This window comes from Xenopus tropicalis, chromosome 2, assembly GCF_000004195.4.
Source record: "Xenopus tropicalis strain Nigerian chromosome 2, UCB_Xtro_10.0, whole genome shotgun sequence".
NCBI lineage: Eukaryota > Metazoa > Chordata > Amphibia > Anura > Pipidae > Xenopus > Xenopus tropicalis.
Genome location: NC_030678.2, coordinates 125673582 through 125684505, shown reverse-complemented (window position 1 = coordinate 125684505; position 10924 = coordinate 125673582). Strand labels below are relative to the sequence as shown.

The following is a 10924-nucleotide window of genomic DNA, read 5'->3' as shown; positions in this document are numbered from 1 at the left end:
CTTAGCATGATTTTGGAAGCCTCCCATAGGACTCAATGGCACCCTGCAGCTCCAACCTGGCCCAAGAAAAGTCACCACCAAGCTTGAATGAATCCGAACGCTACGAAAAAATCGCAACATTTTGCGCAACGGCTACGAAAAAGGCGCAACTTTTCGCGCAAGTTTTAACGCTATGAAAAAATCGCCAGATTTTACGCAACATTCGGATGGCAACGAAAAAGTCGCGATAATTTTCCGAAAAAATCGTCAAATACCGATCATTACGAAAAAAACGCATTCGGCCAGTTCGTGAGTAAGTAAATGGGCCCCAATATGTTTTTAGGTTTTTTTTCGTTAGTGAGTCAGAAGGTTTTGACCTGAATATTATAACATGTGGCTGCATCCATTGAAATCCAGTGCAGTAAATAGTTGGTTCTAACCCTACTTTATAGCACTGATGTATAATAGCGAAGTATTTCATAGCATGAGCAAGAGCCCGATTTGGTAAACAGGCTTTCTTTGGAAGGTATTTTATTCATTTATTTATATAGTACCACACTTTTACTTAGGTTTGTATTTTGCTATGTAGAACATTTTGGACAATGTACAAGAGTCAAATACTTCAGTGCTGTAGGCCACTATCTTAAAACCAATAAACTGTTCTGAAATGATTGATCTATTATTTTATATTTAGATATGAAATACAATGTTAATTTAAAACTATGTTAAGCAACATTTAGCTTAAACAATTTAATGTTTAATAAAAATATCAAATGCATAAATTATTCTATGAGTTATTTAGATTAGTTATTTTGTATTTAGGCAGCCTTAAGAACCTAATAATGTATTCAACAATTTCATATAGAAATGTATTTGACATTAAAATCCCTGTCTGTCCTTATATGCACAAGGCCTAAAATAATTGTTAGATATTGATCTGCTCCTCAATTTTGAGATCCAGTTCATTATTTGATCTGGAAGGAGAAAAAATTTATACTGCATTGTTGCCTCGGGTCATTGGTCAATATGGGTACCATCAAACTCTCAGCGAGCAACACATAATTGAACAATAGGAAAAACAGGAGAAACAATAGGGTTGATTCACTAAAGTGTGATAAAACGAGCGCTATTTATAGCATGCGTTAAAAATTTTATCGCTTCTTATTTTTCACGACTTAACACACGATTCACGAAAAGGATACTTGCGTTAATTCAGACGCGATGCTGTTTGCGTTATTTAAGTCGCGAAGACTATTTTCGTGCGGTATTTGCTGCAACGTGCGCTAATTAACGCAGCATGCACAAATTGTCACCTTCGTGCGAAAAAACGCATGCCATAATAGCCATACATAATACTTTAGCGAATCGCGTGGTTTTTTTTGCGTCAATTTTAACTCAAAAAAGCATGTGATAACACTTATCGCACTTTAGTGAATCAACCCTAATGAGTTTAAAAAAATCAGGATTCATATGGCTCTAGTTTCTGAATAAAACTTAGCCATGTCTTTTTGGTGCTGCCATCAATTGTAAAAAAATGGTGGAGAGTAGAGGATGGAGGGTGGTGAGTCTGTGGAATGCCCTGGCAGGGAATGTTGTGACTTTCTTGGTTCTCTCTACAGTTTGTTGTCAAAAATGTCATCAGGCCTACCTTAGTTCATAATAAGGTTACATATATAGGAAAACATAATTGTAATACTCATTTGCAGTCCGGGATATCACTGGAACAGTGGAGTGACTATTACAATCATATATCTCTAACCTTGTATTAAACTAAGGTTCACCTGAAAACATTTTTGACAAAAAATTTCCTCCTAGGTGCCCTTGTGCTCTGCTTGCCTGGTTTGGGCTGTGTAGTAGGGCCAGCCTCACAGTTTAGAGTTTAAAGGAGAAGGAAAGGTAAAAACTAAGTAAGCTTTATCAGAAAGGTCTATGTAAATACAGCCATAAGCACTTACAGAAAAGCTGCACTGAGTCCTCTTTCAAAAGAAACATAGGATTTCTTGACTCCTTTTTTGTAAACATGTTCTTAGGGTATCTGACTTCCTCTCTCAGAAAAATCTTTCATTCCTGGGGCCAGATTCTGCTTAGTTCTCTCCTCTCCCCCCTCTCCTGGACCCCCCTCCCATATGAATTCAAAAAACGCACTCCCCCCACCCTTAGGAATGTGTGATCTGAGCTATAACAGCTAAGCTGTGAGCAGGAAGCTATGAAGACCAAGCTAAAATGGCAGTTGCAATCTGAAACATACAGAGAGAGCTTCTAGGGCTGTTTACTCAGGTATGGTAATACTTTCTGCTGAATAAATATAGCATTCTAGATGGCACTAATGTGGTGTATCTATTGGCAGTAAAATGCCAAAATGACTTTCCTTCTCCTTTAAAGAGTGGAAAATTAAAAGAGCAGAAATGGAAATATCTGCAGTACACAATATTAATACATACATTTTAGTAATATAAACAAAAAAACACTAAGTTACCAAGAGGTAATGCAATAACGTCTGCAGTTTGCTTCAGCTACTTGCCAATAGCAATCAATCATCAGGTAGCATTTACTTGTCTGCATACTAAGGACCAGATTTATGTTTGCTTGAGCAAACCCCACTTGAGTTAAGGAACCTAAAAGCTGCCAAATGTTTCCTAATTAAGAAAGCCTGCTCAGGTAAAAATCCTAAACTAACACAATATTTTTACCCAAACCTCTGCATGAGCTCATTAACATGAAGGGTTTCCTTTACGATTGTTTGTAAATGTGCTCCCTAAATGTTGTTAGACCTGGAACAAACTTTGGCATTATATCACTCAAAGGCTTTTTATTTTGAACTTCTCCTTCAATATGATATGGCTTAGTTTAGAGGGGCATGATACTCCAAAATCAAAAAGGTCATATATATTTTTGAATTACCGGTATATTCTTTTTCTAAGGCAGTGATCCCAACCAATGGCTCGTGAGCAACATGTTGCTCACCAAGCCCTTGGATGTTGCTCTCAGTGCCCCCAAACCAGGTAGTTATTTTTGAATTCCTGAATTGGTGGCAAGTTTTGGGTGAATAAAAACAAGATTTACTGCCAAATAAAGCCTCCAGTAAGCTGATAGTGTGCATAGAGGCTGCCTAATAGCCAATCTTAGCCCTTATTTGGCACCTCCATGAACTTTTATGATTCTTGTGTTGCTCTCCAGGTCTTTACATTTGACTGTGGCTCATGAGTAGAAAAGGTTGGGGGCCCCTGTTCTAAGGTATACAGCAGCAGTTGGTCCTCCTTGTCTATTGCTAAGACCACTGGGATTAAAACATATATTCTTATCCTTACTATAGGTGGACTAATAGACAGAAAAAGGAAGGCTGGATATGGCATTCTGACAGAATTAACTATCAAAATCCGTCTCTGTGCTGAGTGTACCCAGGAAAAGAACAATTCTTATTGTTTGCAAATGTTTTCAACTTATCAGCATTTTCAATTAGTGAATAATTCTAAGTATGGTAACAACAATGCTATGTATTTTCACTAAATTAACAAGTTTTATTTTTAATTTAAGACCAGATACATCATATCCTGTAACTCACTGCTTCTAGTGATATCATACATTAACATTTCCCTTTTTTTCATTTAAATAAATTCCAATATTTTTACCTCAGCATTTGTGATTTGACAAACTCTGTGTGTTTTCCCCTCTATATTTTTTCACCAAAACAAATATGTGCTTTCTCTTCAGATAACCCAGGAGCATACTAATACCTGTCTTCTAGATTCTGTTTGAATGCCCAGAGGAATACTGAATGGAAGTCCTCCATGTTCACAGGCTTGAAAACACATTGAAAATTCTTGACAATCCCCCATGGATGGTATAACATAGAAACCATTTATTAGGATTGAAGAAACCACACGACAGACTCCAGATAATTCTCTAGTCAATGTACAATTGCCTTAGGAGTAAGGTTTAGTCATTTGTTTCTGTTAAAATTGAAAAATGACAGTCCATCAGTCTATCACAAATCCTTGCTTTTTCAAAAGTATGAGTCAAGCTAATAGAACATGTTAGTTAGCATTCAGATGCACAGAGGCCTTTTTCAGGTAATACAAACAAAATGAATAATAATGTAAAATAATAAGACAAATTACATTTATTAGATTACTATATCAATTAATTAGAACATGTTAGTGGCAAAACAACCATGTTGCAGCGAAGGTTCTTCGCTTTGAAGCACATGAGTTAAATTCTGTATTTTCCCATACTGAAGTAGACATGGGCGAATCTTTCCTGTTTCGCTTCACCAAACAGTTTGAAAATTGGTGAAAGTCTGTGAAGTGCATTAAAGTCAATGGGTGTTTTTTCACTGCAACTTTTCCCAATCCATCATGACTTTTTTTACATTGCACAATACAAATCTAGAGGTGTTTAATCGCTGCAAAACCTAGTGAAAAAATTTGCTCATCACTTCCTATTACAAGAGTATAAGACCATTTTATAAAATGTGGACATTTCTAATAAATGCAAGTTACTTGGCCGTACTGATTGCAAACAGATTGCATATAAATACAAAGCAATTAGAGCAGCCCTTCTAGATTAATCTTGTCTCCACCTATTTATTTTCACTTGATCTGTTCTATTTATGTGTCTCTATATAATTAGAACATGGGTACACTAACACACTATGCACTTTACTAATATATGTTCAGCGTTACTGAGGGTTCTGTATCTTTGGAGCAGATAAATATGTGATAAACCGGTCTTTCTGTATCTCCCTAGTTCCAGGCTCTTCTACAATATCAGTTTAAATGCAATACACATTATACAATATCAGTTTAAATGAGTAAAAAAGAAAAGCTTTGGATGGAGGCAAATGTACAACAGCTCAACCTTTCTTCTCAGAACAACAGCAGCAGCAAATTTTACAGCTGTCTCTACAGAATGCAAAACCACTAGAGAAAAGATTCAGAGTCTAAACAACATCCAGCACAAGCTACCTGTCCAAAAGCAAAACTTTATAGTGTTCTAACTCATATTCTGCAGGGGTTAATGGAACTTTATTCTATCCTCAAGATCTATCAAGAAAAAATATATTTGATTACATTTTTGCCAGTATATGGAGTTTATTTGCTCTCCCTTCTCTTGTTTTGATTTCCAGGTTACAAAAACTATGAGAGAAACTGAGATGGGCTCAACTGCTTTAGGCTCAGTAGCAAATGTTGTTTGGTTGCATTCTGTAACATCATTCATCCCAAAGGATATAAAAAGGACTTTGGAAGAGGCAGTGAAACTCCTCAGTACTTAAATAATGTTAACCTTTTCCCAGCAGGAACTTTTTATTTGTAGCAGCTTCCAAGATTACCAAAAAAATACCCATTAGGGTAATTTTTTTCCATGAGAAAGAATGTGAAAGCATTATGGTAGATATGGATCTATATAGTGAAACTTACCTTTTTTAAATTGGTTTTATGTGTAGGAATTTTCATATGAGGTTTCTTTAACAATAAAATAATTTACATGGAGATATCTATTGGAGAAAAGCTCTCTAATGGTGGAGGACTCCGGGCAATAATATTAGGCAAGATACAGAGAAAATAACTTAACAAAGGAATGAAAACTATTCTCTGAAGCTGTGATTTATGCAACAATGATTTAACATATCTGTAACCTTGCTAATAGGTTCAAATAGTAGGTAGCAACAAGAGCAATGGATCCTAAAGCAGTGGTTGTAAACATTTTCAGTTTAAGCCCTACTCGAATGTCCAGTTTTATCTTGCACCCTCTTTAGCTCATACAATGAGTACAAATAGAGGAAAATGTTGGTATATTTAAGAATATCTAGGACAGAAAATAAACATTTGGTAGATAATCTCAGGACCAGGGTTGCAGGCATTTCCCTTATACAGTATTCCAGTGAAAAACAATCTACTGCCAATGGTGGATATTGAGACAACCAGTGCTACAAACAACAACAAACACACCTAAATAGTATGCTGCGTAAGGGTAGAAATAACTGCCAGAGTTTTCACCGCTCCTGCAAAACTTACATCGTCTGTTCTTCCTTTTTCCTAGTTTCTAAAATCTAGTGGCTGAGCAGAATACAGACCACGAGATGTTGGTGATAATGCAAACAACAAAGAAAGGTGTGTTGCAATGTCTTCATATGCAGTATCTCTCCTCACCTAAACCTGTATTTTTCCCTCTAAAAAGTCTACTAGAGCTCTGATCTTTTAATGTTTTTCATACTTTCACATACCACAACCAATGGGACCTGAACATGTACAGTACATATGTACAATTAAAACATGCTATTCTTTTCCATTTTATTCCAGTTTCATCCAAGGGCTCTTTACTGCCTTCCCAGTAGCAAAATATTGGTAGTTATTATAAGGTGGATTCCAGCAATTGCAGGAAAGTAGATAGTAAAATTTATATTGTCATCTTATTCTAATATCCTACATGTTTTATGTTTTCATGCAATAAAGCTACTATTCTTCATCCATAAATTCTCCCTTGTACTAATGTCTCAGCATGATACAAGCAGAAAATGTTAGATTATATATTTCTATTTTGTGAAGATGTGCTGAATATTTAGGCTAATTTTAACTGTTTGAACAAAAACGAATACTAATACACATTTTATTATATGTTAAAATCAGTATGGAATAAACACTTAAGTATTCACTTATTTAATAAAATTCTTCTGTTGGGAGTTTGAGGCATCCTCCCCTCGCAAGCTTTTCTTAGACTGATAGAGGAGACAGATCTTTTCTTTAGAGTGGTTTTATGAGCCACTGCACTAACCTCTACACTGTTCTTTCATGATAACTGTGATTCCTACCAAGATCAAACTCTGCAATGCAATTATCCAATCACTGAGCACGTACCAGTAACCTTAACCTAGAAGGTCCGGACTGTTAAAAGCTGCCTCTGACTGGACGTTGGGTTCTGTCAGAGTAAGGAATGGAATGAGAGGCACCATCCATCTTGCTTTTAAGAGACAATTGCATCACATATTTAATGGTTTAAGTCCACTATTAAAATGGAAGTTAGAGAGTACTAATAAAGGCAAGCGAATTCTCCTTGTGGTTGTAGTACCTCCTACTGTTCTTAATAGTGGTCTCACCATTGTGCACAACCAATTGTAGGTGTAGACATCTTTCAAACTACTGTATGTATTGTTACAGCTTGTGGATAATGGTTACAATTTTTTATTATCTACAATGTATTTCCTGGAATTGTACCTTAACAAAGTCCATTAGAAGTATAGTGTGTTGGTTAGCTGGTTGTATGATTTATTGTTATCTGGAAGAATGTAATACTGGCATTTTTTATGCCTGTAGTATGTTCATATGTTTTCATGTATTCTGGACACTTCTGCAGGTAAATGGGGATTGTTTGGGAACACCTGCCAGCTTTGCCAGGGGTCACCTGGAACTTGCTTGATTGAAAGTTTCCTAAATCTGTGGTAGGTGCAAGGGCCCTATCTAGTTTTGCATCCTCCAAAATCATGAAAACGAGTAGAAAAAAGGTTCATAAAAATTAAACCTAAATTAAAAATGTGTTATTTATTTATTTATATTTGCCGTAACAAACTCTACGTTTCTATTGCTACAGGTAGCAGCAACTGAAATGCTGAAGACTACAGTGGATAGCATTCCAAAGGGAAGAGTGGAACAGACTATGAGACCAGAGACTGTAGCCTGATAAACTGCATTATTGTTGAAGGTATAACATACAGTATAGCACCTTACTAATACCCCTACACCGTTAAAGACAATTATTAGGAAACAAAATTTGGAGGAAGGAAGTGAATGGGTGTGGTAGATATCAGTTACCTTATCTTGCAGCTACTTGGAAATGACCAATTTGCTATAAAGTATACAATTCAAAATTGCGTTGACCCAGGACCCTGCAAACACTTTTTTTGGGGAATTGTTCTTGTTACTTCTACTATATTTTCCTGCTTACTGTGAATGTTTTGTGCTGCAGACACAGTAATGTCAAGGTAAACATTTCAAAACATTACAGTATTATTGTGTGCATTTTTTTTTTAGCTTTCTTTGCATAGAGACTGATCTGAGATAAAGGCAATTGAACAAGCACCTGTCAATTATGAAGCATCACCTTTACAGAAAGTCCCCTCCACCTTTCCATCAAGAAAACCTTTAGCAGTAAAGGCCAAGAGTTTCAGACAATCTTCCAGCATCATATCAGAATTGTAAGACCCTTGACATGGAGTGCAGCCTGTCTCCAATGAAGACCTTTTGATCACAATGCTCTTTTATTAAGATTTGACTTCACATTATTGCTAATCAATATCTTGCAGCCCTCAGAGCCCCTTGTTATAAATATGTCTCCTACAATCAGGCAGGGAGGACCACTAATTGAAGAAAAAGTCAGTGAATCAGGTACCACAGCCCTCAGGCCATAGTCCTGCTTGTACATTTTATCTTTCAGGGTATTCTAGCAATGGTAGAAATAAAATTTGGAGACATGACAGGCAAAGAAAAGAAAGATCAATTTCTGTCACTTGCCTCCAATGTTTACTGCTTTTCTGGGTGTTCAGATGGTGTTTTCTTTCATAGCTTAGGGGAACTTAACCTTTTCTAAATGGAAAGCTGGTGTTCCCATGCATTTTAAAGTATTTTATCTCACAGTACCACAATCTGTATTCTGTCATTCTAAACTAGAATGTTACGACTGTTATAATGGGAGTACATTTATGCGCCTTATTCTGCATATTCGTATTTATAGCAAACGTGCTTCTATAAGCTGTTCTGAAAGATATTAATGCCTGTGCTGTATATTCATACAAATATCCTGCAAATCGGCAAGTCTCTTCCTTTTTGTAACACCATTTGTAGCCCTGCACTTTGGTATCTGTTAGAAAGATTTCAGTAGATTTCTGAATACATGATGTTATTATAGTAAATAATCAATTATTATTTGTTCTCGTATTTTGCAAGATTTCTAGGGATAGTAAAACATTCTCAAACAATTGCCTGGCATGTATAAGAAGTCATTGAGCAGTATATGAAGTACAACTGATTTATGCTTTTTGCACAAAAAATATGTTTTCCAAATAAGTTTCATTTAATTACATTTTTTTTCCTCATTTTGCTTTGATATCTCATGAAAATGTTATAAGTGAGGAAGCCTTGACCTTGAAGGGCATGCATAATACATGAAAGTAAACCTTTAGTAAAATGTATTTTTTTTTTTTACTCTTCACTGACTGCTGCGTGCATTTCTTTTTCTCATCCCCAATGACCCAATAGGGAGAGTTCTGCCAGAGAAGCCAAGGTATGCAGTTGTGTGCTGCAAATCCACCAGTTCCATTAGCTTTCCCCACTGATGACAGCTGCAATATGTTAATGGCTTGTGTTTGGATGTGATGGCCTTGCTGCTACTTAGGGCACTATGCTAATTACCAGAAGATGGTGACAACAGGTGCAAATGTCACTTCACATCAGCGTCAGCCCTATGTGAAAAATAGCTAGCAGCACCAGAAGCGACTAGAAAAATGTATACTTCAGTGTGTAGCCTGTGATTCTCTGAAGGACTACTCTTTAATGCTTATGATTAAAGCGTTTACAGCAGAACTTAGGATTTTTTTTGCAAGTGCAGTATTTTTTAGTTTTCTCTGCCTTTCCTAAAATAAGCATTTTTACATTATAATGGAATAATGTAATTTATGGCGCAGCTCGGGCAATATGCTCAATCTGTATAATTATGATGTTTTTTTCCATCTTAGTAAGCGTTTTTATTCCTGTTTGGGACTTTTTCATACTGAATAAAAGAAACAAGACATTAAAATGTGCATTTGTTTGGTAATTGTATCCTGGCCTGTTTTTAAGGCAATATTTAATTATTAAATTATAGAGGATTTTCTTTCTTCAACAATAATTGATCATTTGCATAATCAGAATTCAACGCTTGTCAATGGTATGTCTGGAAATAATGAGAGTGCTGTTGTAACGTGTGGCAAAGTATTATTCATTACTCTGGCAAATTATATCGCCTCAAATCCACTGAGTGATGCACATAGTTGACTCTTTCATTTCATTGTAACGCTTTTGAGGGCAATTTATTTTAGCTAAGGATTTTGCTTAATTAGAAACTTCTTTAGCCTTTGCCAAAGAAATATAAATATACACTTTAAACTTAATCTTTCATTTAAGTTAGGAGAAGGTAACATTGGTTGGAGAATATTTTTTTCTTTGAATATTAACAACTAACAAAATATATATTAATAATAAGTATAGATAATGCAGAAAATAGTACATACAAAAACCTTCGTAATGTTATTTTTTATTGCATTTTCTATTATATTTGTCTTATAGAACAAATGTATATATTTCATAAACAAAACTAAAATCACAGTGTTTCTTTAAAGATTGTGTTTATTAGGCTACTATCAATTCCTAGTGCAATAGCCAGACATCGGAAAGAATAGACATAAAAGATAACTAGAGAGACGGACAGACAGAGAAACTATAGATAGATATAGATAGATGATAGATAGATAGATAGATAGAGATAGATAGATAGATAGAGATAGATAGATAGATAGATAGATAGATAGATGATAAATAGATAGATATAGATAGAGATAGATAGAGATAGATAGATAGATAGATAGATAGATAGATAGATAGATAGATAGATTTATATACTAACCATATAAATTGCAAGATATGCTGTGTGTTTTTTTAGGTATTTCAACTTTATTACATTATAGAAATAACTCTTCTATTCCATTTTGTGATTTACACAAACAACTGTGACATATTGAGCTTAAATTCTTGATTATTTCTTTATCCAGTATTCCCTATGAACAAATCATTTAAAGTACTAATTTGTAAGTCATGCATCAGTGCTGAAAGATTGGAAAATATCATTTCTGGATACCAAATATCATTATTGGATCATTTTTGTATGGCATTTTGTGGGTCACTTTTGCTTGTATTTAGAG

General features: G+C 35.2%; 1 long non-coding RNA gene across 1 annotated transcript; it reads left to right on the top strand.

The window, feature by feature from the left end:
- Positions 1–3228: 3228 nt before the first annotated feature.
- On the top strand, positions 3229–9769 carry LOC101732680. The gene is made up of 2 exons (XR_001169980.2): positions 3229–6089; positions 7564–9769. It is a non-coding gene; the product is annotated as an uncharacterized LOC101732680 (long non-coding RNA).
- The last annotated feature ends 1155 nt before the right edge of the window (positions 9770–10924 follow it).